The sequence below is a fragment of the Cetorhinus maximus genome, chromosome 23 (genome assembly GCF_964194155.1).
Source record: "Cetorhinus maximus chromosome 23, sCetMax3.hap1.1, whole genome shotgun sequence".
Taxonomy (NCBI): Eukaryota; Metazoa; Chordata; class Chondrichthyes; order Lamniformes; family Cetorhinidae; genus Cetorhinus; species Cetorhinus maximus.
This window is the reverse complement of record NC_135901.1, coordinates 28,981,190-29,008,883: the sequence shown is the minus strand read 5'-3', so window position 1 is coordinate 29,008,883 and position 27,694 is coordinate 28,981,190. Positions and strand designations below refer to the sequence as shown.

Below are 27,694 nucleotides of genomic sequence, written 5' to 3'. Positions count from 1 at the left end.
CAGGAGGTATATGCCTGTAATGTTTCACTCAGTGAATAAATCTATACCAAGACTGGCTCCAGTTTCTTCCTTCACCATCAGGCTGTTAGGATTATAACATGGTAATGGAGAATGCATGTCTAATGGTGAAGGTTGGAAACGAAAGGAAAATTAAATTTCAGACAGAAACTTACAACCTGAGTAGCTTTTGTGAGAAATGGCTGAAAGCAAGTGGAAATTGTCAGGATCTGATTACCCGCCGATGTTCTCGGAGTCTGAGCCACACGACCAGTGGAAGAATGAAGTGGATATGTGGACATGAGTTACGTCCCTACCAAGGAGGAAACAAGGTCTGGTCTTGGCATTGTCACTTCCCAACAAAAGTAAATTCAGAAGCGAAGTATTTAGTGAGCTGGATGCTGGTCAGTTGGATACTGATGAAGGTTTGGATCTTCTATTTGGATTCATTGATGAGATTTACAAGAAAAGTGATCTATTGGATGCCGATGAAGAATAGTTGGACTTTGACAGGTTTCAAATGAGGGTGAAAGCATCTTTAGCAGATCTAGAAATCACAACAAAAGACAGGATTGGAACAGCGCTAATAGGTGAATGAACCCCAGGAATGACCAAGGAACAATTAACAGGTGTTTCCGGTCTATCTCAAAATATCATTATGTGATGAACTGCCCAAAGTGGAAAATCAGGGTCTTCAAAGTGACACATGACACACAGAATTCTGAGGCTGAAGATGATGATGATGATCACTGTGAAGGAATTGTACTAGTCACAAGGAACTTTGGTCCAGTGATGAGTATGTTAATCACAGACTCATTCAACTGTGCTGTGTTAGACATTGGCTGCACCTCGTCAGCATGTGGATTAGACTGGTGAAAATATTACCAAGATTCACCTCGTACTGAGGATCGACACAAGGTTAAGGAGTATGAAAGTTTTACTTGTCTTGGTTTGGTGATGTCAACACATTGAAGTCACTAAAAAGAGTGGGGATTCCCTGCAAAATAACTGGCCTCTTCATCAGTGTTAACTGTTAAACTTCGCCTCGATGACACATTTGTGTAATTAATAAGGCTTATATTACCAAATTGTACTGTATGTAAGCTTAACAATTGCCTGTCTCTTTAAGTTCCAGATACTGTGATGTAGCTTTCAGGAAAAAAAACTGGTGTTAAGGTCAGGAAGGGGTCAGAGCACCAGGTGTTCCAGGACACACTGTTTAGATACAAGTTATAGTTCACAGTTAGAAGGGACTCCAAGCTGATTGGCTCAATTTGTTGCGGGGAAATGAGGAACACTTTTCCCATTGGTCAAGAGTCACAAATATTTGTTTAAGAAGTTGTTAGTTTTGTTGAACAGCTGCACCAACATGGGTTAAATGTTACAAAGTTACCTTCAAAAAGGTCCATTTGGTAACTCGACTCCATGCCGACTCTGTAGAGCAATTCAGTCAGTCCCATTCCCCCTCCAAATCCCCGTATCCCTGCAAGTTTATTGCCTTCAAGTGCCCATCCAATTTTCTTTTGAAATCGTTCATCATCTCTGATTGCACCACCTCATAGGCAGCGAGTTCCAGGTCATTCTCACTCGCTGTGTAAAAAAAAACTTCTTCCTCACATTCCCCCCACATCTCTCACTTAAAACCTTCAACCTGTGTCCCCTTGTCCTTGGCGGGAACAGCTTTTCTTTGCCCAGCTGATGTAAACCTGTCATAATCTTGTACACCTCTATCAAATCTCCCCTCAACCTCCTTTGCTCCAAGGGAAACAGTCCCAGCCAGAACAAAGAAAGAAGATATGTTCATGCCTGGAATAAAATGGGAATGTTTACAATTCCACTGGGCAGTGATGGAATTGGAATAACTCACCTTGGGTGTAGTTGAATGGAATAGATCAATCTGGTATCCATGTAGATTCTAGTGAAATTCAGGGAAGTGTAGACAAGATGAATAAGTCAATAGCTTTCTCTTGGAAATGTTTAAATCATTTGCCTCTGACCCCTTTTTTTAAAGAAAACCACAGTTGAAATCCTGGCCACTACCTGAAATATCGGGACTGCACAGAGTGAGATCAGTAAAGGTCTTGAGGCAGACCCATACACCCCCGCTTTCTCCCCCTCCCACCGCCCCCATGAATTTTAGATAAGATAACATGAAAGTCAAAAAATGTCTGGCATGCTATTGGGATACCAGTGTACGTGCAGATGTGGTTAGTTAGATGTTAAGCAACTAATAGGAGGAAGTTCATGGTGAAATACATGGAAGTGTTCCAAACATACACAGCGACTTGACAAACAGTATGGCATGAAATGGTTAATGTGGCCAGAGGAATGAGACAACATTTTGATGTGATCAGGGCACTGACAAACGCTCCAGAGAGAAACTGACTTTAAAACAGTCAGGATAGAATTAAAGACACCAGTCATGGTTGAAAAGTGAATAAAACTAAACAGAAAGGGATAAAAAATTATGGATTGGGACAATGAATGGCTTGGCAGAAATAATACTGAGTGACAACTCTCCACAAGTTGGACAGGGGTAAGGAGAGAACTGGAGAATCTTTTACGTCCAGGCTTGATCTGTTACTTGAAGCATATGTCCTTATGTACCAGTAACCTGGAACTCACAGCGCTCCTTCTGGAGCAGACAAGATTGAGTAGATGTTACCCCAGGCGGGGCCAGAACAGAACTGGAAAATAACGGAGTGAAATTGAGTGAGGGGTCGGAGAGAGAGTTCTCCTCCCCCTCAAGGTGTGGACTGTAAGAATCCTGGGGGACCTCCTACTTCGGGTTTTCTTGCTAATTAGTGAACACTAAATAAAAACTATGACTGGCTGTGCATTTATTTTTAATTTGATTGCTACACTTATCCTGTTTTTATTCCTGTTGTGATTGTTCTCTGGGTGAGGATGATTGGGTGAGGTGAGGTGACAGGAAGGGAAATTGTGGTTTGGAATGCTGACTCCCTGTACCGGGGACGGAGCGTGGGAAGCCAATTGTTTGAGAGTTTGATGTGGCTTGGGCAGGTACAGATGGTTCAATGACAGGTTTTGTAATTGGTCCGTACAAATGTTAGCTTGGCAATTATTGGGTTAAATCAGTCTCCATAGACTTTGTGATGTAAAAAAGTATCAGAAGGGATTCCCCGAGCACAGAGATTTGTAGAGGTTTTACATATTGCATTGACTGGTGCCATGGCATCTGGGGCAGACCAGGGAGCATTTACGTGGAGATGGTGCTTCTACACAGAGTGTAATGGTAATGCTGCTGCACTTTGATACTACTGCTCAGACATGAGCATGTGTCAGGTCTTATTTCTACTGAATAAAATCTAACCACTGTCACCAATAAGGGTCATCACTGTGAATAATTTCGGAGTTTGGGAAAGGGGGATAAAGGATTAATACATACAAATTAGGAGTGGGAGTAGGCCATTTGTCCCCTCGAGCTTGCTCCACCATTCAATAAGATCATGGCTGATCTGATTGTAGCCTCAATCCACTTTCTTTCCCACCTTCGAAACCCTTTCACTCCCTTGTCAATCAAGAATCTATCTGACTCAGCCTTAAAACTATTCACTGACCCGGCCTCCACCACTCTCTGGGGAATGGAGTTCCACAGACTGGCAACTCTCAGAGAAAAAAAATTCTCCTCACCTCTGTCTTAAACTGTATCCCCTCTGTCTATTCTCTCTGACAAGGGGAAACATCCTTTCAGCATCCACCCTGTCAAGTCCCCTCAGGATCTTATATGTTGCAATGAGATCACCTCTCATTCTTCTGAACTCCATTAAGGACTGAGATGAGGAGAAACTTCTTCACTCAGAGGGTGGTGAACCTTTGGAATTCTCTCCCACAGAGGCTATGGAGACCAAGTCACTGACTATATTGAAGAAGGAAATACATAGATTTCTGGACTTTTAAGGGTGTCAAGGGGTACGGGGAAAGCACGGGAGTACGGCATTGAGATCGAGGATCAGGCATGATCATATTGAATGGCGGAGCAGGCTTGCAGGGCCGAATGCCCTTCTCCTGCTCCTATATTCTACGAAGACAGGCCTAACCTGTCCAACCTTTCCTCAGAAGATAACCCCCTCATTCCAGGAATCAGGCGAGTGAACCTTCTCTGAACTGCTTCTAGTGCAATTCTGTATTTTCTTAAATAAGGAGACCAAAATTGTGCACAATATTCAAAATGTGGTCTCACCAAGGCCCTGTACAACTGCAGGAAAACATCCCTACTTTCATTTTCCATCCCCCTTGCAATAAACATGAAAATGCCATTTGCCTTCCAAATCACTTGTTGTACCTGCAGACTAACTTTTTGTGGTTCATGTACCAGGACACGCAGATCCCTCTGTACCTCAGAATTCTGTAATCTCTCTCCATTTTAATAATATGCTGTTTTTTTTATTCTTCCTGCCAAAATGGACAAGTTCACATTTTCCCACATTATACCCAATCTGCCAAATTTTTGCTCAGTCACTTAACATATCGATATCACTTTGCAAATTCCTTAAGTCCTCTTCACAATTTATTTTCCTCCATATTTGTGTTATCAGCAAATTTAACCACCATATATTCAGTCCCATCATCCAAGTCATTGATTTGGATTGTTAAAGGTTGAGGGCCCAGCACTGATCTCCTGTGGCACTCCACTTGTCACATCTTACCAACCCAGAAATGACCTATTTATGCCTATTCTGTTTCCTGTTAGCTAACCAATCCTCTATCTGTGCTAATATGTTACCCCCTCCACCACCAGTTCTTATTTCGTGTAGTAACCGTTGCTGTGGCATCTTGTGAAATGCCTTCTGGAAATCTAAGTAAACCACATCTACAGGTTTCCCTTTATCCTCATTTCTTGTTCCTTGCTCAAAGAACTTTGATAAATTATTAAATCACGATGGACTCCCTGAACCCCATTTTCTAACATTGTGTGTCAACAGAAAAATAAAACCTGATCTCCCCCTCTGGCTCCTTTGTCAATTACCTTAGAGGGACTCACTTCCTGTTAAAGAGCCTGCCAACCCCTCTCACCCACCTTCCCTAAAGTGCATAAATTTTATGAGGAAAAGTCTGGAAAAATCAAATATTTATTCATGAAATGTAACATGGGGAACAAAATAAACAGAAAATTACTCGAGGATCAAAGACGACCAGAGTAAAAGGATGTGCACAATGTTCTGGACCCAAATGGTTTCTCTTCAGCTCCTGGGTACCTTGTTCCCATGACTCCCTGCTTTGGACACAGGGGCAGTGAACCCCAGGGGTCAAGTCACAATTAGTCCCTGTCACTGCTTCCTATGCCCAATTAGTTGGAGGCCCATTTCCCAGTCAGTCCTCCAGCACCTTCCCGTCTCTCTATCAGTGCGACGCCCATGGCAGTTTCCCAACTGGGGCGCAGGCCCCATTATTCTCAGCTAAATTCAGCCCTCAGCTCCGTCGCCTGGCTGTCATTGACATGAGCAATTTCTAAAAAGAAATTCAAATTCACAGTGAACTAATTAAAGGATCACATGACAAGACTACAAGTTTTATGACTTTTACTGCAGCAAACAAACTAGAAGCAACAACGAAGAAACATAATATTTGTCGGCAACATACACTTTAAACAAGCAAGCATAACTTTGCTATTTTACTTTTAACACAATTAAAAATCCCACTCCACGGTTATACTTTACTCTGTTCCTTAAGTAGACACTTAGTTCTCCTGGAACCTGTTCAAAGTGATTCTTTGCTCTTGAAGGTTTACTTCATTCCTTTCCTTTCCCAGTCTGGCAACCTTTAACCCCAGAACTGTCTTTCACAGTGAAGGTTCTCCTGGGTTCTCCCTCTAACTCAAGCAAGGCGAATCTTCCAGTCTCATTTTAAATCCTCATTAATTTGATTTTTCAATCTGAGCGCAAGGTCCCATCCACATTCCCATGTGGTGAAACAGAGACATACCATCTCTATCAGCTCTCTCTTTCTTGGACCCTGGCAGACTGATGTGTCTGTGAAATTCAGGGATGCCTTTTAGGAGAACTTTCCAATCTGATCCTACAGTGGCTTCCTGTGGATCTTTCCCCTATCAGACCCCACTTCCATGGTAATGTGAATCACATGGGCCTTGGATCCAGGCAGACATGCCAATTCGTTATCTTTCAGACTCCCAACTTCATTTTATCTTGAAATTAAATATAGCCATATACAAAATCTGACATTTTCAATACCTTCCTGGGACTTTGGAGACTAACAGAATATTGAAGGATTCATGGCATTTAGGGAGGGCAGAAAGCTTGGAAAAGGTGGAGGGGTGGCACTGTTAATTAATGATGGCATTTACACAATAGAGAGTGATGGCCAAGTTCAGGGAACCAGAATATAGAAGCAGTTTGTGTAGAGATGAGAAATGATAAAGGGAAGAAGTCACTTGTGGGAGTGGTGTACAGGACACCTAACAGTAACCACATGGTAGGACGGAGAATAAAGGAAGAAATAATGGGAGCACGTCAGAAAGGTACAGCGATAAATATGTGGGATTTTAATTTACATATAGACTGGAAAAATCAGATGGGCAAAGGAAGCCTAGATGGGAAGTTCATAGAATGTTTTCAGGATAGTTTCATAGAACAGCACATTCTGGAACCAGACAGCAGGCTATACTAGACCCGGTATTGTGCAATTAGATAAGATTAACTAATGACCTCATAGTGAAGGTGCTCTGAGGTAGCAGCAATCACAATATGATTGAATTTTACATTCAGTTTGAGGGAGAGAAGTGTGGGTCAAAGACTAGTATTTTAAACTTAAAGAAGGGCAATTATGAGTGCATGAAAACAGAGCTAGCTAACGTGACCTGACAAATTAGGTTATGGATTAGGTTAGTAGAGATACAGTGGCAGACATTTAAGGGGTTATTTCAGAATATACAGAATAGATGCATTCCAACAAGGAAGAAAAATTCCAAGGGGACGATGCACAATCTGTGGTTAACTATAAAAGCTAAACATAGTATCAAACTTAGAGAAAAAGCATATAATTGCACAAGGATGGCTGGCAGATCAGAAGATTGGACAGAATATAAAAAATAGCAAAGACAGACTAAAAGATTAATAAGGAGGGAAAAATTAGATTATGAGAGAAAGCTAGCTGAAAGTAGAAAAACGGAGTTTCTCTAGATGTTTAAAGCAGAAAAGAGTTAACAAAGTGAGCATTGGTGTTCTAGAAAGTGAGTCTGGGGGATTAATAATGGAAAATAAGGAGATGGCAGATGAATTGAACAGGTATTTTGCATCAGTCTTCACTGCAGGAGATACAAATAACATCCCAGAAATAGCTGTAAATCAGGAAATGGAAGGGAGGGAGGAACTCAAGAAAATTACAGTCACCGTAGAAGTGGTACTGAGCAAATTTGTTGGAGCTGCAGGCTGACAACAAGCCAGTTCCTGATGGATTTCTTCCTAGGGTCCTAAACGAAGTGGCTAGTGAGATAGTTGATGCGTGGGTTGAAATTTTCCAAAATTTCCTAGATTCAGGAAGGTTCCATTAGATTGGAAAATAGTGAGTGTAACTCCTTCATTCAAAAACAGAGACAGAAAGCAGGCCAGTTAGCTTAACATCTGTCAGAGGGAAGATGTGAGAAGCTGTTATTAAAAACGTTATAACGGGGCACATAGATAAATTCAGGGTAATCAGGCAGAGTCTACATGGTTTTGTGAGAGGGAAATTATATTTAACCAATTTATTGGAGTTCTTTGAAAAAGTAACATGCACTGTGGATAAAGGGGAACCAGTGGAACACTAACTTAGATTTCCAGAAGGCATTTGATGAGGTGCCACATCAAAGGTTATTGTGGAAAATAAAAGCTCATTGTGTAGGGGGTAACATACTGGCATGGATGGAAGATTGGCTAGCTAACAGGAAACAGAGTAGGCATAAATGGGTCATTTTCTGGTTGGCAAGATGTAACAAGTGGTGTGCCACAGGGATCAGTGCTGGGGCCTCAACTTCTACAATTGATATAAATGACTTGGATGAAGGGACCGAAGGTTGCTAAATTTGCTGATGACACAAAGACAGGTAGGAAAGTAAGTTGTGAAGAGGACATAAGGAGACTACAAAAGGATATAGACATGTTAAGTGAGTGGGCAAATATCTGGCAAATGGAGCGTAATGTCGGAAAATGTGAAATTGTCAATTTTGGCAGGAAGAATAAAAACAAAGCATATTATCGAAATGGTGAGAGATTGCAGAGCTCTGAGTTGAAGAGGGTTCTGGGTGTCCTTGTACATGAATCGCAAAAGCTAATTATTCAGGCAAATCAAGTCATTAGGAAAGCTAACAAAATGTTATTGTTAGAAGTAGGAAGGGCATTGGTGAGACCACATCTGGAGTACAGTGTACAGTGTTGGTCTCCTTATTTAAGAAAGGATGAAAATGTGTTGGAAGCAGTTCAGAGGTTTACTAGACTAATACCAAGAATGGGAGGGTTGTCTTATAAGGAAAGGTTGGACAGGCTGGGCTTGTATCCGCTGGAGTTTAGAAGAGTAAGAGGCGACTTGATTGAAAGATACAAGGTGCTGAGGGGCCTCGGCAGGGTGGATGTGGAGAGGATGTTTCCTCTTGTGGGAGAATCTGGAAATTGGGGTCACGGTTTAAAAGTAATGGGTCACCTGTTGAAGACAGAGGAGAACTTTTTTCTCTCAGAAGGTAGTGAGTCTTTGGAACTCTTGGAACTCAGCCTCTTGGTCCTCCTTTGCTGAATTCAAAAGAAGCTCAATTCAAACCATGCTCCAATCCTCAGGCTTACTACTTTTTTTGGCCACTTTATGAGCCTCTTCCTTTGATTTCATGCAATCTTCAACTTCTCTTCTTGGCCATACTTGCATCACTTTTCCTGTTGGGTTTTTGTTCCTGAAATGAATCTACATTTGTCGTAAATATGTTATAATTCCTTCAATGTTAGCTATTGCCTGTCATCGATTTTCATGTAGTTTCCCAATCTACCACAGTCAGCTTGACCCTTGAACTGTGATCATTTTCTTCTGTGGGAAACACCCAGATAAATTATACAAAAGAACCATCTAACCAGCACAGCCCATCTCCATGGCAAAGTGGCATGCTTTGGGTGGTTCCAAACAGAAATGCAAACTAAATGCCTTTCACATTCCAAGCACCCTTTCATTCTGTGATCCCTGTGAAATATGAAACTCAATATTCTGAACATGGCTCAAACAGTATCAGTCCACTGGAAGCAAAGTCGTGAGACCGGCCAGTCCAACAGAAAGAAACCCTCCGACCCTCCCACTTCACCAAGTGTCAGAATGAACATGGTTCAGTCCTGGATGTGATTAACAGCAGCAATAACAGCAGAATCCAACCCCTGGAATCATTTATGAACTCGCTGGTGTCTCAACAGATCAGATAACTGAGTGAATCCCTTCCCACACTCAGAGCAGGTGAATGGCCTCTCCCCGGTGTGAACGCGTTGGTGTCTCTGCAGGGTGGATTTCTCAGCAAAGCTCTTCCCACACACAGAGCAGGTGAACGGCCTTTCCCCGGAGTGAACTCGCTGGTGTCTCAGCATGTTGGATAACTGAGTAAATCCCTTCCCACACTGAGAGCAGGTGAATGGCCTCTCTCTGGTGTGAACTCGCTCGTGTTCCTGTAGCGTGAATAACTGAGTTAATCCCTTCCCACACTCTGAGCCGGTGAACGGCCTCTCGCCAGTGTGAACTCGCTGGTGTATCAGCAGGGTGGATGATGCAGTGAATCCCTTCCCACACTCAGAGCAGGTAAACAGCCTCTACCAAATGTGAACCTGCTGGTGCACCTGCAATTTAGAAAACTGAGTGAATCCCTTCCCACAATCAGAACAACTGGACGGCCTCTCCCCATTGTGAATTCACTGGTGTATTAGCAGGTGGGATAACTGAATAAATCGCTTTCCACACTCAGAGCAGAGGAATGGCCTCTCCCCAGTGTGAACTTGTTGGTGTGACTGCAGTCTGCATAACCGACTGAATCCCTTCCCACACTCTGAGCAGGAGAACAGCCTCTCCCCAGTGTGAACTCGCTGGTGTGTCAGCAGGGCAGATGAATTCCTGAATCCCTTCCCACACTGTGAGCAGGTGAACGGTCTCTCTCCGGTGTGAAATCGCTGGTGCCTTCAGGTTGGATGAATCAGTGAATCCCTTCCCACACTGAGAACAGGTGAATGGCCTCTCCCCAGTGTGAACTGGTTGGAGTATCTGCAGGTGGTATAACCGAGCAAATCCCTTCCCACACTCGGAGCAGGTGAAGGGCCTCTCCCCAGTGTGACTGCGTCGATGAGTTTCCAGCTCAGATGGGAATTTGAATCCCTTCCCACAGTCCCTACATTTCCACGGTTTCTTCATGGTGCGCGTGTCCTTGTGTCTCTCCAGCTTCGACGATCAGCTGAAGCCTGGTCCACACAGAGAACACGTGTACAGTCTCTCTCCGCCGTGAACGGTGATGTATTTTCAGGCTGTGTAACTGCTTTATGCTCTTTCCACAGTCAGTGCACTGGAAACACTCTCACTCGGGTGTGTGTGTGTCTCGGGCCTTTTCCAGTCACACTGATGTTCAAAATCTTTTGAAGCAGACAGAACAGACAAACATTTCTCCTTCTAGATTCAAAGGTTGATCATATTCCGGTCCAGATAATTCCAGTGACTCTTTTTGAGAATTTGACCTTTGGTTTGAGATTTCTGTCTGTAAATCCTCCCCTTTTAATATCCTGTAAAAGGAGTTTACAAAAATCATCACTGTCAGTACAGGACAGAAATTCAGAACAGACAATTCTCGTTTCTATGGTACATTCTTTACTCCCTCGTTCCCCCAAAAGCGGTAAATCTCTGTCCCACACACCCTCCCTCCATTCTCACTCTGCTGTACCTAATATACACACTCCCAACTCTCCTGAAGGTGCTGATTCATGCTGATCGACAGATCCACGTTCACCGCTTCCTGTCTAGGACAAAGAGATCATAAGAAATAGGAGCACAAGTAGGCCCTTCAGCCCATCGAGCCTGCTTGGCCATTCTCAAGTGAGAGTGTTTCCTGTGCACTTAATGTGGGAAGAGCTTTCACCAGTCACACAGCCTGAAAACAAAATCACACCATTCACAGCAGATGAGACCATTCATGTGTTCTCAGTATGTTCGCGGCCTCAACAGAATCTCAACACACGGATAGACATAGACTCTATGTCTGTCTATGAGATCTGCACCATGGAGAAACTGTGGAAGTGTGGCGACTGTGGAAAGGGAATCCGTTGCCCATCTGAGCTGGAAACTCATCAACACAGTCAGACCGGGGAGAGGCCATTCACCTGCTCTGAGTGTGGGAAGGGCTTCATTAAGTCATTCAACCTGCAGACACGCCAGTGAGTTCACACTGGGGAGAGGCCGTTCACCTGCACTGAATGTGGGAAGCAATTCTCTAAGTCATCCAACTTGCTGACACACCAGCAGGTTCACACCAGGGAGAGACCATTCATCTGCTCCGCGTGTGGGAAGGGATTTAGCGATTCATCCACCCTGCTGACACACTGGCAGGTTCACACAGGAGAAAGGCCATTCACCTGCTCTGAGTGTGGGAAGGGATTCACTTGGTAAACCCATCTGCTGATCCACCAGCGAGTTCACACTGGGGAGAGGCCGTTCATCTGCTCTGTGTGTGGGAAAGGATTCACTCTGTTATCCACCCTGCTCGGACACTACAGAGTTCACAAGTGATTACAGGGGTTGGATTCTGCTGTTATCGCTGCTGTTAATCACATCCAGGACTGAACCATGTTCATTCTGACACTTGGTGAAGTGGGAGGGTCAGAGGGTTTCTTTGTGCTAGACTGGCCGGTCTCACAACTTTTCTTCCAGTGGGCTGATGCTCTTTGAGCCTGGGAGTGCACATTTCCACTGAAATGATTCACAAAAGCTGATGAAGGACATTTATTTTATCCTGGATAGTAAATAGTGTTTTTCCTACCACGACAGGTAGATCTAAAATAAATACATTTGTCTCTCCCATTGAGTCTACAGCACAGGGCCAGGCCAGTCAACTCAATTGGTCTATGTCAGTATTTATGCTGCACTTGAGCCTCCCCCAACCCCTCTTCATCCTCCCCCACCAGCATATCCTTCTATTCCTTTCTCCCCCTTGAATGTATTCATGCTATTCACCTCAACCACTCGCTGTGGTAGCGAGTTCCACATTCTCACCACTTGCTGGGTAAAGAGGTTTGTCATCAAATCCCTGTTGGATTATTGAACCCCTTCATCATCTTAAAGACTTCCATCATATCACCCTTCAGTCTTCTCTTTTCTAGAGAAAAGCAGCCCCAGCCTTTCCTGAGGGTTAAATGCTCTCATTTCTGGTATTATTCTTGTGAATCTTTGTTGCCCCTTCTCCAGTGCCTCTATTTCCTTTCTCCAAATGGAGATCACAGATGTTGACAGTACTCCCAGTGTAGTCTAACCATGGTTCGAAACAAGTTGAACATAACCTCCCTGCTTTTCAATTCTATCCCTCTAGAATGGAACCCTATATCTGGGCCCCACACTTTAGGAAAGATGTGAAGTTCTTCGAGAGAGTGCAGAGGAGATTTACGAGAATGGCACCAGGGATGAGGGACTTCAGTTGGCTGCAGATACTGGAGCAGCTGAAATTGTTCTCTTTAGATCAAGAGCCAACAGGACAGAAAAGGAGGCCAATCAGCCCATCGAATCCATGCTGGCTCTTTGTAGTGCAATGCAGTCCCACTGTCCCGTGCTATCTCCATATCCTTGCAAGTTTATTTCCTTCAAGTGTCCACCCAATTTCCATTTGAAATTGTACATCGTCTCTGCTTGCATTACCCACATAGGCAACGAGTTCCAGCTCATTACCACTCGCTGCATAAAACAGTTCTTCCTCATATCCCCCCTGCATCTCTTACAAAAACCCTTAAATCTGTGTCCCCCTCATCCTTGTACCATCAGCTGATGGGAACAGCTTTTCTTTTTCCACCTTATCTAAACCTGTCATAATCTTGTCCACCTCTATCAAATCTCCCCTCAACCTCCTGTGCTCGAAGGAAACCGACCCCAGCCTGACATCTACAGTAAAGAACAAATAAAATATGTTAATGCCTGAAATCAAATGGGAATGTTTAATTTCTCTTTTGAAGATATTAGGAAAGTGTTGTACTGGACAGTAAAGGAATTGGAATAACTCACCCTGGGTGTAGTTCAGTGGAATGTAACAATCTGGTTTCCACCTACGTTCCAGTGAAAGGCAAGAAAGTGGAGATCAAATGAATAAGTTGATCGCTGTATCTTGGCGAAATTTGTATCCTTTGCCGATGAACTTCTTTTAATGAAAACCACACTCGGGTCTTCATTCTCTGAATGTTTTATTGACCCAAAAGGTGTAAAAGGGGCCAAACTTCAGCAGAAATCTGGCAGAGCTGAGAACAGATGACTTGCTACGTGGGAACAGGGAGATGAACAGCTCCGAGAGGACAAAGAAAACAAGAGTGCCTTGAATCCTAGACGACACCTGGGTGTCAAGGCCACCGTGTTTTCACTGCTTGGCATGGGAATGCTGACTCCCTGTCCCGGGGACGGAGGGTGGGAAGCCAATTGTTTGAGAGTTCGATGTGGCTTGGGCGGGTATAGATGGTTCAATGACAGGTTTTGTAATTGGTCTGTTCCAACGTTAGCTCGGCAATGATTGGATTAAATCAGGCTCCGCAGATTTTGTGATGTAAAAAAGTATCAGAAGGGATTCCCTGAGCACAGAGATTTGTAGAGGTTTTACATATTGCATTGACTGGTGCCATGGCATCTGGGACAGACCAGGGAGCATTTACATGGAGATGGTGCTTCTACCCAGAGTGTAATGGTAATGCTGCTGCACTTTGATACTAGTGCTCAGGCATGAGCATGTGTCAGGTCTTATTTATACTGAATAAAATCTAACCACTGTCACCAATAAGGGTTATCACTGTGAATCATTTCAGAGTTTGGGAAAAGGGGATAAAGGGATAATACATACAAATTTGGAGCAGGAGTAGGCCATTCGGCCCATCATGTCTGCTCCACCATTCAATAACATCATGGCTGATCCGATTATGATCTCAATCCACTTTCCTTCCAACCTCCGAAACCCTTTCATTCCCTTGTCAATCAAGAATCTATTAAACTCAGCCTTAAAAATATTCAGTGACCCGGCCTCCACTGCTCTCTGGGAGAGTTCCACAGACTCACAAGCTCCTGGGAGAAAATTCTCCTCATCTCTGTCCTAAATGCCCTTATTTTTAAACTGTATCCCTTATGTCTATTCTCTCTGACAAGGGGAGACATCCTTTCAGCATCCACCCTGTCAAGTCCGCTCAGGATCTTATAAGTTGCAATAAGATCATCTCTCATTCTTCTGAACTCCAATGGATACAGGCCTAACCTGTCCAACCTTTCCTCAGAGGATAACCCCCTCATTCCAGGAATCAGGCGAGTGAACCTTCTCTGAACTGCTTCAAATGCAATTATGCCACTTGTTAAATAAGGAGACCAAAAGTGTACACAGTGTTCCAGATGTGGTCTCACCAAGGCCCTGTACAGCTGCAGGAAAACATCCCTACTTTCATATTTATAATTCCCCTTGCACTAAACGACAACATACCATTTGCCTTCCTCATCACTTGCTGTACCTGCAGACTAACTTTTTGTGGTTCATGTACCAGGACACCCAGATCCCTCTGTACCTCAGAGTTCTGCAATTTCTCTCCATTTTAATAATATGCTGTTTTTTTTATACTTCCTGCCAAAGTGGACAAGTTCACATTTTCCCACATTATGCTCCGTCGGCCAAATTTTTGCCCACTCACTTAACCATCTATACCCCTTTGCAGGCTCCTTAAAACCTCTTCACAAAATATTTCCCTACGTATCTATGTCATCAGCAAAATTAGCCACCATACATTTGATCCCGTCATCCAAATCATTGATATAGATTGTAAATGGTTGAGGGCCCAGCACTGATCTCCTGTGGCACTCCACTTGTCACATCTTACCAACTCGAAAATGACCGATTTATGCCTTCTCTCTGTTTCCCGTTAGCTAACCAATCCTCTATCTGTGCTAATATGTTACACCTTCCACCACTCGTTCTTATTTTGTGTAGTAACCTTTGCTGTGACATATTGTGAAATGCCTTCTGGAAATCTAAGTAAACCACATCTACAGGTTCTCCTTTATCCACATTTCTTGTTACTTCCTCTAAGAACTTCGATGAATTAGTAAATCACAATGGACTCCCTGAAATCCATTTTCTAACATTGTGTGTCAACAGAAAAATAAAACCTCATCTCCCCCTCTGGCTCCTTTGTCAATTACCTTAGAGGGTCTCACTTTCTGTTAAAAAGCCTGCCATCCTCTCTCACCCACCTTCACTAAAGTGCATAAATCTAATCAGGAAAAGTTCAGAAAAATCAAATATTTTTACTGATAAAAGTTTAGTAATGAAATAGGATGTGATTAAAAAATCAAACAGAAAATTACTTGAGGATCAAAGCGAACTAGAGTAAAAGGATGTGCATAATGTACTGGTCCAAAATTGTTTCTCTTCAGCTCCTCTGTACTCTGTTCCCGTGACTCCCGCTTTGGACACAGGAGCACTGAACCCCGGAGGTCATGTCACCATTAGCCATGGTCACTCACTCCTGTGCCCTGATTGGTTGGAGGCCCATTTCCCAGTCAGTCCTCCAGCACCTTCCTGTCTCTCTTATCAGTGCGACGCCCATGGCAGTTTCCCAACTCGGGTGCAGACCCCTTTATTCACAGCTAAATTCAGCCCTCAGCTCCGTCGCCTGGCCGTCATCGACATGAGCAATAGAGAGACAGAAAGGTGCTGGAGGCTCAAATGGGAAGTCGAAACTTGTGGCTCTAAACCAAATGTTAGGATCTCTGTAAAGACTGGTAACTTCTAAAAAGAAATTCAAATTCCCAGTGAACAAATTAAAGGATCACACAACAATACTTCAAGTTTTGTGACTTTTACTGCAACAAACAATCTAAAAATAATATTGACTAAACACCACCACAGCAACATATACCTTAAATGATCAAACAGAAATTTGCCATTTTACTTTGAACATAATCAAAAATCCCACTCCACAGTTATATTTTACTTCGCCCTTGAAGTAGACACTCAATTCTCCTGGAACCTGTCCAAAGTGATTCTTTGCTCTTGAAGGTTTGCTTCATTCTTTTCCTTTCCCAGTCTGGCAACCTTTAACCCCAGAACTGTCTTTCAGTGAAGGTTCTCCTGGGTCATCCCTCTAACTCAAGCAAGGCAAATCTTCCAGTCTTGTTTTAAGTCTTCATGAACTTGGTCTTTTCAATGTGAGCACAATGTCCCATCCATATTCCCACGTGGTGAAACAGGGACTTGCCGCCTCTATCAGCTCTCTCTCGGATCCTGGCAGATTGATCTGTCTGTGAAATTCAGGGATGCCTTTACGGGGAGTTTTCCAATCTAATCCGACAATGGCTTCCGATGGATCCTTCCCTTATTAAAGCGCCTCTACATGGCAATGTTAATCACATGAGCCTTGTATCCAGGTAGACATGCTGATTAGTTACCTTTAAGGCTCTCAACTTCATTCTATCTTGAAATTAAATTGAAAATTCAAGTATAGTTGTTTACAAAATCTGACATTTTCAACACCTTCCTGAGACTTTGGAGATGAACAGACTAACTGACAATTGAAGGATGCATGACATTTCGAAAGGACAGGAAGCTAGGAAAAGGTGAAGGGTTGGCACTGTTAATTAATAATGGCATTAGTGCAATAGAAAGGGATGATCTAAGTTCAGAAAACCAGGATGTAGAAGCAGCTTGGGTAAAGATGAGAAATGATAAAGGCAATTGTGGGAGTGGTGTACAGGCTCCCTAACTAACATCATGGTAGGACGGGGTATAAAGGAAAAAATAATGGGAGTTTTTCAGAAAGGAACGGCAATAATTATGGGGAATTTTAATCACATATACACTGAAAAAAATCAGATGTGCAAAGGTAGCCTAGATAGGGAGTTCATCAAATATTTTTGTGATGTTTTCCTAGAACAGCACGTTCAGGAGCCAGAGAGCAGGGTCTACTAGGACTGGTATTGCACACCAAGATAAGATTAATTAATGAGCTTGTAGTGAAGCTGCCCCTAGGTGGCAGCAATCACAATATGATTGAATTTTACACTCAGTTGGAGGGAGAGAAGAGTGGGTCCAAGACTAGTATTTTAAACTTAAAGAAGGACAATTATGAGGGCATGAAAGCAGAGCTAGCTAAAGTGAATGACGATTTAGGTTATGGGATTGGTCAATAGAGATGCAATGGCAGACATATTTCAGAATATACAGAATAGATACATTCTAACAAGAAAGAAACTATCAAAGGGGAGGACCCACCATCTGTGGTTAACTATAAAAACTAAAGATAGTATCAAACTTAAAGAAATAGCATATAATTGCACAAGGATGGCTGGCAGGTCAGAAGATTGGACAGAATATAAAAGACAGAAAAAAATGACTACAAGATTAAAGAGCAAGGAAAAATTAGAGTATGAGAGAAAGCTAGCTGGAAAAGAGTTAACAAAGTGAGCGTTGGTCTTTTGGAAGTGAGTCTGGGGAATTAATAATGGAAAATAAGGAGATGGCAGATAAATTCAACAGGTATTTTGCATTGGTCTTCACTACAGTGATTACAAGTAACATCCCAGAAATAACTGTAAAACAGGAAATGGAAGGGAGGAACTCAAGAAAATTACAATCACCACAGAAGTGGTACTGAGCAAATAGTTGGAGCTGCAGGCTGACAAGAACCTAGGTCCTGATGGACTTCATCCTAGGGTCTTAAAAGAAGTGGCTAGTGAGATAGTTGATGCGTGGGTTGAAATTTCCCAAAATTTCCAAGATTCAGGAAGGTTCCATTAGATTGGAAAATAGTGAGTGTAACTCCTTCATTCAAAAAGGGGGACAGAAAGCAGGCCAGTTAGCTTAACATCTGTCAGAGGGACAATGTGAGAAGCTATTATTAAAGACATTATAATAGGGCACGTAGATAAATTCAGGGTAATCAGGCAGAGTCTACACGGTTTTGTGACAGGGAAATCTTATTTTACTCATTTATTGGAGTTCTTTGAAGAAGTAACAAGTGCTGTGGATAAAGGGGCACCAGTGGAACACTAACTTAGATTTCCAGAAGGCATTTGATGAGGTATCACATCAAAGGTTATTGTGGAAAATAAAGGCTCATTCTGTGGGAGGTAACATATTGACATGGATAGAAGATTGGCTAGCCAACAGAAAATAGAGTAGGCATAAATGGGTCATTTTCTGGTTGGCAAGATGTAACGAGTGGTGTGCACAGTGATCAGTGCTGGGGCCTCAACTTTTTACAATTTATATTAATGACTTAGATGAAGGGACCGAAGGTATGGTTGCTAAATTTGTGGATGACACAAAGACAGGTAGGAAAGTAAGTTGTGGAGAGGACATAAGGAGACTACAAAAGGATATAGACATGTTAAGGGAGTGAGCAAGGATCTGGCAAATGGAGTGTAATGTGGCAAAATGTGAAATTGTTCATTTTGGCAGGAAGAATACAAACGAAGCATATTATTGAAATGGTGAGAGTTAGCAGAACTCTGAGATTCAGAGGGATCTGGGTGTCCTTGTGCATGAATCACAAAAGCTAATTATTCAGGTACATCAAGTAATTAGGAAAGCTAACAAAATGTTATTGTTAGAAGTGGGGAGGTTATGCTTCAGTTATACAGGGCATTGGTGAGACCACATCTGGAGTACAGTGTACAGTATTGGTGTCCTTATTTAAGGAAGGATGTAAATGTGTTGGAAGCAGTTCAGAGAAGGTTCACTGGACAAATACCTGGAATGGGAGAGTTGTCTTATGAGGAAAGGGTGGACAGGCTGGGCTTGTATGTGCTGGAGTTTAAAAGAGTAAAAGGTGACTTGATTGAAACATATAAGATCCTGAGGGGCCTCGACAGGGTGGATGTGGAGAGGATGTTTCCTCTTGTGGGAGAATCTGGAAATTGGGGTCACGGTTTAAAAGTAATGGGTCACCTCTTTAAGACAGAGGAGAGTTTTTTCTCTCAGAAAGTAGAGAGTCTTTGGATCTCTCTTCCTCAAAGGGTGGGGGAAGCCGAGTCTTTGAAAATTTTTAAGGCAGAGCTGGATAGATTCTTGATAAACAAGAAGTAAAAGGCTTACTACTATCTTGGCCACGTTATGAGTCTCTTCCTTTGATCTAATGCTATCCTTAGTTTTACTTCTTAGCCACAGTTTCATCACTTTATCGATTGGATTTTTGTTCCTTAAAGGAATCTATATTTATTATAAATATGTAATAATTCCTTCAATGTTAGCTATTGCCTGTCTACCGTCATAATTTTTCATGTAGTTTCCCAGTCTACCACAGTCAAATTGACACTCAAACTGTGATAGTTTTCTTCTGTGAGAAACACCCAGATAAATTATACAAAAGAACCATCTGACCAACACAGCCCATCTCCATGGCAACATGGCATGCTTTGGGTGGTTCCAAATAGAAATGCAAACTAAATATCTTTTAACTTCCAAACAGCCCTTTCTTCTGTGATCCTTCTGAAATGTGAAATTCGGTATTCTCAACAAGGGTCCAACAGCATCAGCCCACTGGGGGCAAAGTTGTGAGACCAGCCGGTCCAGCAGAAAGAAACCCTCCAACACTCCCACTTCACCAAGTGTCAGAATGAACATGGTTCAGTCCTGGGTGTGATTAACAGCAGCAATAACAGCAGATTCCAAACACTGTAATCACTTGTGAACTCGCTGGTGTCTCAGCAGGCTGGATAGCTGAGTGAATCCCTTTCCACACTGAGAGCAGGTGAAAGGCCTCTCCCCAGTGTGAACTCGCTGATGTATCAGCAGGGTGCTTGATGCAATGAACCCTTTCCCACACTCAGAGCAGGTGAACGGCCTCTCTCCAGTGTGAACCTGCTGGTGCATTTGCAATTTTGATAACCGAGTGAATCCCTTCCCACAATCAGAGCAGTTGAATGGCCTCTCCCCAGTGTGAACTTGCTGGTGTGTTCGCAGATGGGATACCTGAGTGAATCCCTTCCCACACAGAGAGCAGATGAATGGCCTCTCCCCGGTATGAATTCGCTGGTGTGTCTGCAGATGGGATGAGTGAGTGAATTCCTTCCCACACTGAGGGCAGGTGAACAGCCTCTCCCCAGTGTGAACTTGCTGGTGTGAATGCAGTCTGCATAACCGACTGAATCCCCTCCCACACTCTGAGCAGGTAAACAGTCTCTCCCTGGTGTGAACCCGCTGGTGCCTGTACATGTTGGAAGAATCAATGAATCCCTTCCCACACACAGAGCAGGTGAACGGTCTCTCACCGGTGTGAACTCGCTGGTGCGTCTGCAGGTGGTGTAACCGAGCGAATCCCTTCCCACACACAGAGCAGGTGAACGGCCTCTCCCCGGTGTGAATGCGCCGATGAATTTCCATCTCAGACGGGGATTTGAATCCCTTCCCACAGTCCCCACATTTCCACGGTTTCTCCATGGTGTGGGAAGGGATTCGCTCGGTGTGGGTGTCCTTGTCTCTCTCCAGGTTCGATGATCAGTTGAAGTTTCGTCCACACAGAGAACACGTGGACAGTTTCTTCCTGTGGTGAACGGTGATGTTTTTTCAGGCTGTGTAACTGGTTAAAGCTCTTTCCACAGTCAGTTCACTGGAACACCCTCACTCGGGTGTGTGTGTCTCAGGCCTTTTCCAGTCAAACTGATGTTCGAAATTTTATGAAGCAGACAGAGCAGACAAATATTTCTCCCAGATTCAAAGGCCGATGATATTTAGGTCTTGAGGAATTGAGTGACTGCCAGATCTTGATGTGAAGTTTGGTTTGAGATTTCTGTCTGTAAATCCTCCCCTTCTAATATCCTGATAAAGGAATTCAGAACAGTCATCACTGTCAGTACAGGATAGAAATTCAGAAGACAGTTCTAGTTTCTATGGAACGTTTTTTCCTCTCTCATACCCTGAAAGCAGTAAATGTCCATCCCACACACACTCTCTCCATTCTCACTCTGCTGTAGCTAATATACACCCTCCCAATTCTCCTGAAGGTCCATGCTGATCACATGCCTATACTCACTGCTTCATGTCCAGGACACAGAGATCATAAGAAACAGGAGCACAAGTAGGCCATTCAGCCCATCAAGCCTGCTCAACCATTCTATGAGATCATGGCTGATCTACCTCGGCACCATTTTCCCACACTATCCCCGATATCCCTTGATATCTTCAATATCTGAAACTATCAATCTCTGTCTTGAATATATTTAATGACTGAGCCTCCACAGTCCTCTGGGGTTGAGACTTCCAAAGCTTCACCACCCTCTGAGTGAAGAAATCCCTCCTCATCTTCGCTTTCACCCCTTGATTCCCTTGTCAATCAAAAATTTATGTAACTCATCCTTGAATATATTCAATGGCCCGGCCTCCACTGGTCCTTGCGGAAGAGAATTCCAAAGACAAACGACTCTCTGAGGGAAGAAATTCCTCCTCATCTCTGTCTTAAATGGGAGACACCTTATTTTTAAACTGTGTCCCTATTTCTAAGCTCCCCCATGAATGGAAACATCCTCTCAGCATCTACCCTGTCAAGCTGCCTCAGAATCCAATATCTTTCAATAAGATCACCTCTCATTCCTCTAAACTCCAATTTGAATAGGCCCAACCTGCTCAATGTTTCCTCATAAGATCCCTTCATCCCAGGAATCAGCTGAGTGAACCTTCTCTGAACTGCTTCCAATGCAAGGATATCCCTGCTTAAAGAAGGAGCCCAGAACTGTACACAGTACTCTAGGTGTGGTCTCACCAATACCCTGAACAGCTGCAGTAAGACTTCCCTACTTTTATACTCCATCCCCCTTGCAATAAAGGCCGACATTCCAATTGCCTTCCTCATTACTTGACGTACCTGCACACTGACTTTTTGTGATTCATATACAAGGACACCCAGATTCCTCTGTACTGCAGCATTCTGCAGCCTCTCTCCATTTAAATAACATTCTACTTTTCTATTCTTCCTGCCAAAGTGGACAATCTCACACTTCATACATCATACTCCTTCTGCCAATTTTACACCCACTCACTTCACCTATCGCTATACCTTTGTGGACTCTTTGTATCCTCCTCACAACTTGCTTTCCTACCTATCGTTGTATCATCAGCAATTTTGGCTACAATACAGTCACTTCCTTCATCCAAGTGATTAACATGGATTGTAAATAGTTGAGGCCCCAATACTGATCCCTGCAGGACTTCACTGCTTACACACCGCTCACCTCAAAGTGACCCACTTACTCCGACTCTCTATTTCCCGTTAGCCAATCCTCTATCCGTGCTAATATATCATCCCCAACACCATGAGCTCTTATCTTGTGCAGTCACCTTTTATGTGGCCCCTTAGCGAATGCCTTTTGAAAATCCAAATACGCGACATCTACTGATTCCCCAATGACAGATGTTAGACTGTCTGGCCTATATTTTCCTGCTTTCTGTCTCCCTCCTTTCTCGGACGATTGTGTTACATTTGTGGTTTGCCAATCCGCTGGGACCTTTCCAGAATCTGGGGAATTTTCGAAGCTGACAAACAATGCATCCACTATCTCTGCAGACACTTCCCTTAAGAGCTGAGGAAACAGGCCATCAGGTCCCGGAGACCTGTCAGCCATTAGTCCCATTAGTTTTCCTGGTACTTTTGTTCTGGAGATCGTGACTGTTTTAAGTTTCTTCTTTCCTTTTGTCCCCTGCTTTTTTACTATTCTTGGGATTTTTTAGCGTTCTACTGTGAAGACAGATACAAAATTCTTGTTCAAAGCCTCTGCCATTTCCATCTTTGCCATTATTAATTTCCCAGTGTCACCCTCTAGGGGATCAAGGCTTGCTTTCACTACTCTTTCCCTTGTTACATACTTCTGGAAGCTTTTACTGTCTGTTTCATATTTCTTGCTAGTTTTCAGTCACGCTCCAGTTGCTCTCTCTTTTTGTTCATGATGCATTGCTGGTATCTAAGAATTTTCCAAACGTCTGGCCCACCACTAACCTTTGCAGCATTGAAAATCAACACCCAGGCTGCGAGTCTTAAATATCTGTCAGTGCCGATAATAATGGGCTAAGTGTAAGAAGAGTAGAAGATTATTTCAACAGAGATATAGGTGGGATATGAGGAAGCACTTCATTTCAGCAGTAGGTGGTCATGTCCTGGAACTCGCTACCTCTGAGGATGGTGGAAGTGGAGACAATCAATAGTTTCAAAATGAAATTGGATGATCACTTGACAGAAATAAACTGGCGGGGGAACGGGGATATAGTGGGAGAATGGGACAGACAGGATTACTCCAGAGAGTCGGCATGGGCTTGAGTTATCGAATGGGCGCATTCTTTGCTGTAATGACTCGATGACTCGAAATACATAACATAGCTACGTATTTAGATATTATATATATACTTATATATATTACAAGACTAGAAATAATAAAAAATAAACTTTATTACAGAACCATAAATAATATATCCAATATGTACCATATAACAACACTAGACATAGCTCTGTCCTATGTTAATTTACTGTCCCCTTAAATGTCAGCCATCTCCTGAGGAAACCACCCCTTTAATTGTGAACATTCGGAAAGAGACCATCCTTTTAGCCAGACAAATAAATGTGTCAAGCTGAGGGAGCAAAGGATGTCAATGTCTTTAAGAGAGAGAGAGAGAGAGACCTGGGCCAACCTTTCCAGAGTCTGCACCCTCCCTGGATTCACTTCCTTTCCCTTCAGTTCCTGCAAGTCAACAATTTCCCCCCAAAATGAGAAAAGAAATGGAAAGGGGGAGAAAAGAAAGTGTTTTACTCACAGATGTTGGACACAGGAGGAAGTTTTAGTCTGTGAAGCTCATCTTCATTCAGACAAAGCCCGCGCTCTGATTGGCTGGAGGACCAGGGTCCTTCCGGTCCTCCAAAGCTGCTCATTGGTCAATCCCTCAGCATGACGGGAAGGGGCGGGCTCTCCCCCGCACATGCGCAGCTTCCCCTCTCCCGAGTTCTCTGGCCGGAGCCGTCAGCCGGTTGCCTGGAAACCTTGGCTCGAGGAGGGGGAGGAGGAATGGGGGCTGGGCTCCCGTGTCCGCGCGCCTGACCTGCAGACTGGAACCCGAGGACGTCACCGCGGAGCAGAGTGATTCCTATTGGCTAACTTAGGCAGGGTTCCATTGTGGACGTCACAATGCGGAGGTTGGACAATGAGCTTCAGACTAAAACTTCCTCCTGTGTCCAACATCTGTGAGTAAAACACTTTCTTTTCTCATTCTGGGGGCAAATTGTTGACTTGCAGGAACTGAAGGGAAAGGAAGTGAATCCAGGGAGGGTGCAGACTCTGGAAAGGTTGGCCCAGGTCTCTCTCTTAAAGACATTGACATCCTTTGCTCCCTCAGTTTGACACATTTATTTGTCTGGCTGAAAGGATGGTCTGTTTCCTAATGTTCATAATTAGAGGGGCTGTTTCCCCAGGAGATGGCTGACATTTAAGGGAACAGTAAATTAATGTAGAACAGAGATGTGTCTCGTGTATATTAATAATGGTTCTTTAGTAACAGAGACAGAGTCATTACAGCACAGAAGGAGCCTATTTGGCAACTCGAGTCCATGTTGACTCTCTGCAGAGCAATGCAGTTAGTTCCATTCCCCTTTTTATCCCCATTCCCCTGCAATTGTATTTTGTTCAAGTGCCCATTCAATTTCATTCTAAAATCATAAATCGTCTCTACTTCTACCACCTTCGTAATGCAGCGAGTTCCAGATCATGAACAATCACTGCCTAAAAAAAATTCTTCTTCAGATTCTCCCTGTCTCTGTGATCAGGAAATATATTTATATTAAGATTTTCACATCTTGCACAGGAAGTAATAAGTTGCATCTGTAAATCAGCATGAATCAGCCCCTTCAGGAGAATTGGGAGGGTGTATATTCAGTACAGCAGAGTGAGAAGGGAGGCAGACGGCGTGGGATGGAGATTTGCAACTTTTGGGGAATGAGAAAGGAAAGAATGTTCCATAGAAACTAGAATTGTCTGTTCTGAGTTTCTATCCTGCACTGACAGTGATGACTTTTGTAAATTCCTTTTACAGGCTATCAGAAGGGGAGGATTTACAGACAGGAATCTCAAACCAAACTTCACATCGAGACCTGGCAGTCACTCAATTCCTCAAGACCTGAATATCATCTGCCTTTGAATCTGGGAGAAATGTTTGTCTGCTCTGTCTGCTTCATAAAATTTCAAACGTCAGTGTGACTGGAAAAGGCCTGAGACACACACACCCGAGTGAGGGTGTTTCAGTGAACTGACTGTGGAAAGAGCTTTAACCAGTTACACAGCCTGAAAAAACATCAACGTTCACCACAGGGAGAAACCATACACGTGTTCTCTGTGTGGATGAAACTTCACCTGATCATCGAACCTGGAGAGACACAAGGACACCCGCACCATGGAGAAACCGTGGAAATGTGGGGACTGTGGGAAGGGATTCAAATCCCCATCTGCGCTGGACACTCATCGACGCATTCACACCGGGGAGAGGCCGTTCATCTGCTCCGTGTGTGGGAAGGGATTCACTAAGTCATCCAACCTGCTGACGCACAAGCGAGTTCACACCGGGGAGAGGCCGTTCATCTGCTCTGTGTGTGGGAAGAGATTCACTGAGTCATCCAGCCTGCGGAGACACCAGAAACTTTTCAACTGATTACAGATTTTGTATTTTGCTGTTATTGCTGCTGTTAATCTCATCCAGGACTGAACCACATTCATTCCGATTGTTGGTGAAGTGGGAGGGTCAGAGGGTTTCTTTCTGCTGGACTGGCCAGTCTCACAACTTTGCTTCCAATGGGCTGATGCTCTTTGAGCCTGGGATTGCACATTTCCACTGAAATGATCTGCAAAAGCTGATGAACGACATTTATTTTATCCTGGATAGTAAATAGTGTTTTTCCTACCATGACAGGTAGAGCTAAAATAAACATATTTGTCCCTGTTCCATTGAGTCTAAAGCACAGGGCCAGGCCAGTCGGCTCAATTGGTCTCTGTCAGTATTTATGCTCCACATGAACCTCCACCCACCCCTCTTCATCGGCATATCCTTCTATTCCTTTATCCCTCATGCAAGTATCCAGCTTCTCCTTAAATGTATTCATGCTGTTCACCTCAACCACTCGCTGTGGTAGTGAGTTCCACATTCTCACCACTCACTGGGCAGAGGTTTCTCATGAAATCCCTATTGGATTTTGAACCCCCTCATATTTTTAAAGACTTTCATCAGGTCACCCTTCAGTCTTCTCTTTTCTAGTGAAAAGCAGCCCCAACCTTTCCTGAGGGTTAAACGTTCTCAGTTCTGGTATTATTCCTGTGCATCTTTGTTGCCCCTTCTCCAATGCCTCTATTTCCTTTTTCTAACTGGAGATTACAATTGGTGACAGTACTCATAGTGTAGTCTAACCATGGTTCGAAATAAATTGAACATAACCTCCCTGCTTTTCAATTCTATCCTTTTAGAATGGAATCCTATATCTGGACCTCACACATTAGGAAAGATGTGAAGTTCTTAGGGAGGGTGCAGAGGAGATTTAAGAGAATGGCACCAGGGATGAGGGACTTCAGTTAGTTGGAGAGACTGGAGGAGCTGAAATTGTACTTTTTAGATCACAGTCATTTGAGTAGAGTCCATTCAGCCCATTATGTCCATGCTGGCTCACTGCAGAGCAAACCAGTCAGTCCCATTTCCTTGTTCTATCCCTATTGCCCTGAAAATGTATTTTCCACAACTGCCCATCCAATTTCCTTTTGAAACCATTCACTGTCTCTGCTTCCACCCACCTTGGAGACAGCGAGTTCCAGGTCATTACTACTCACTGTGTAAAAACGTTACTCCTAACTTCCGCCACCCCCATATCTTTTCATTTTCATTCTTTCATGGGATATGGGTATTGCAGGCTGGGCCAGCATTTATTGCCCATCCCTATTGACCCTTGAGAAGGTGGTGTTGAGCTGCCTTCTTGAACCGCTGCAGTCCATGTGGTGTAGGTACACCCACTGTGCTGTTAGGGAGGAATTCCTGGATTTGACCCAGCGACAGTGAAGATATACCCACGGTGATATAGATATATCTCCTGTACAAAACTTTAAATCTGTGTCCGCCTCGTCCTTGTACCATCAGCGAATGGGAACAGCTTTTCTCTGTCCTCCTTATCTAAACCTGTCATAATCTTGTACATCTCTATCAAATCTCCCCTCAACCTCCTTTACTCCAAGGAGAACAACCCCAGCTTCTCCAACCTAACCTTGTGGTTAAAATCCCTCATCCCTGGAACCATTCTGGTAAATCTCCTCTCCACCCTCTCAGGGGCCCTCACATCCTTCCTAAAGTGTGGGGACCAGAACTGGACTCAATACTCTAGTTGTGGCCTAACCAGAGCTTTATTAAGGTTCAGCAAAACTTCCCTGTTTTTGTTCTCAATCCCTCTATTTCTGAAGCCCGAGATCCCATGTGCTTTGCTAATTCCTCTCTCACTCTGTCCTGTCATCTTCAATG

The 27,694-nt window shown here is 43.5% G+C and overlaps 6 protein-coding genes and 2 pseudogenes across 9 annotated transcripts in view; 4 read left to right on the top strand and 4 right to left on the bottom strand.

Moving 5' to 3' along the window:
* LOC144697083 (uncharacterized) overlaps nucleotides 1-24,011 on the bottom strand; it is a 134,801-nt gene extending 110,790 nt beyond the window's left edge. Inside the window, exon 1 of the mRNA XM_078568898.1 lies at nucleotides 23,972-24,011. The gene's annotated coding sequence lies outside the window, so the exon portion shown is untranslated. The remainder of the gene's footprint in view (nucleotides 1-23,971) is intronic.
* The window catches only part of LOC144697178 (uncharacterized), a 685,261-nt gene extending 659,243 nt beyond the window's left edge, over nucleotides 1-26,018 (top strand). The window contains exon 3 of the transcript XR_013580314.1: nucleotides 25,935-26,018. The gene's annotated coding sequence lies outside the window, so the exon portion shown is untranslated. The remainder of the gene's footprint in view (nucleotides 1-25,934) is intronic.
* LOC144697284 (uncharacterized) overlaps nucleotides 1-27,694 on the top strand; it is a 555,771-nt gene that overhangs the window by 175,875 nt on the left and 352,202 nt on the right. The window lies entirely within an intron of this gene.
* Nucleotides 1-27,694, bottom strand: part of LOC144697128 (uncharacterized) — a 386,815-nt gene that overhangs the window by 189,662 nt on the left and 169,459 nt on the right. The window lies entirely within an intron of this gene.
* LOC144697233 (uncharacterized) overlaps nucleotides 1-27,694 on the bottom strand; it is a 192,502-nt gene that overhangs the window by 6,555 nt on the left and 158,253 nt on the right. The window lies entirely within an intron of this gene.
* LOC144697251 (uncharacterized) overlaps nucleotides 1-27,694 on the top strand; it is a 248,138-nt gene that overhangs the window by 210,363 nt on the left and 10,081 nt on the right. The gene's annotated exons all lie outside the window — the stretch shown is intronic.
* LOC144697945 (uncharacterized) lies at nucleotides 9,248-10,377 on the bottom strand (annotated as a pseudogene).
* On the top strand, nucleotides 11,053-26,009 carry LOC144697944 (uncharacterized; annotated as a pseudogene).